Consider the following 306-nt stretch of genomic DNA (forward strand, 5'->3'; position numbering starts at 1 on the left):
GGTGCTCATTCATTCAATCTTTGGAAAAATTTCTAAAAAGTCATAACTCTTCCTTGTTCTGTATGCCAAAATATATTCCAGATACGTTAGATTAAAGAATAAAGTGCCAAAAAATATTTAGTGAAAAATATACATGAGTATCAATTTGATTTCCTGATGGAGAAGCCTCAGCAAAAAGATAGCAATTCCTAGATTAGTTCATATAAAAGTGTAAACTCTCTTTTGGCCTGAAACACTATTAATATAAACAAAATTAAAGGGCCAGGAACTAACAGGGAAAAAAATTACAATAATATGTAGCAGACA

Source organism: Pan paniscus, chromosome 6, assembly GCF_029289425.2.
Source record: "Pan paniscus chromosome 6, NHGRI_mPanPan1-v2.0_pri, whole genome shotgun sequence".
NCBI classification, from domain to species: Eukaryota; Metazoa; Chordata; class Mammalia; order Primates; family Hominidae; genus Pan; species Pan paniscus.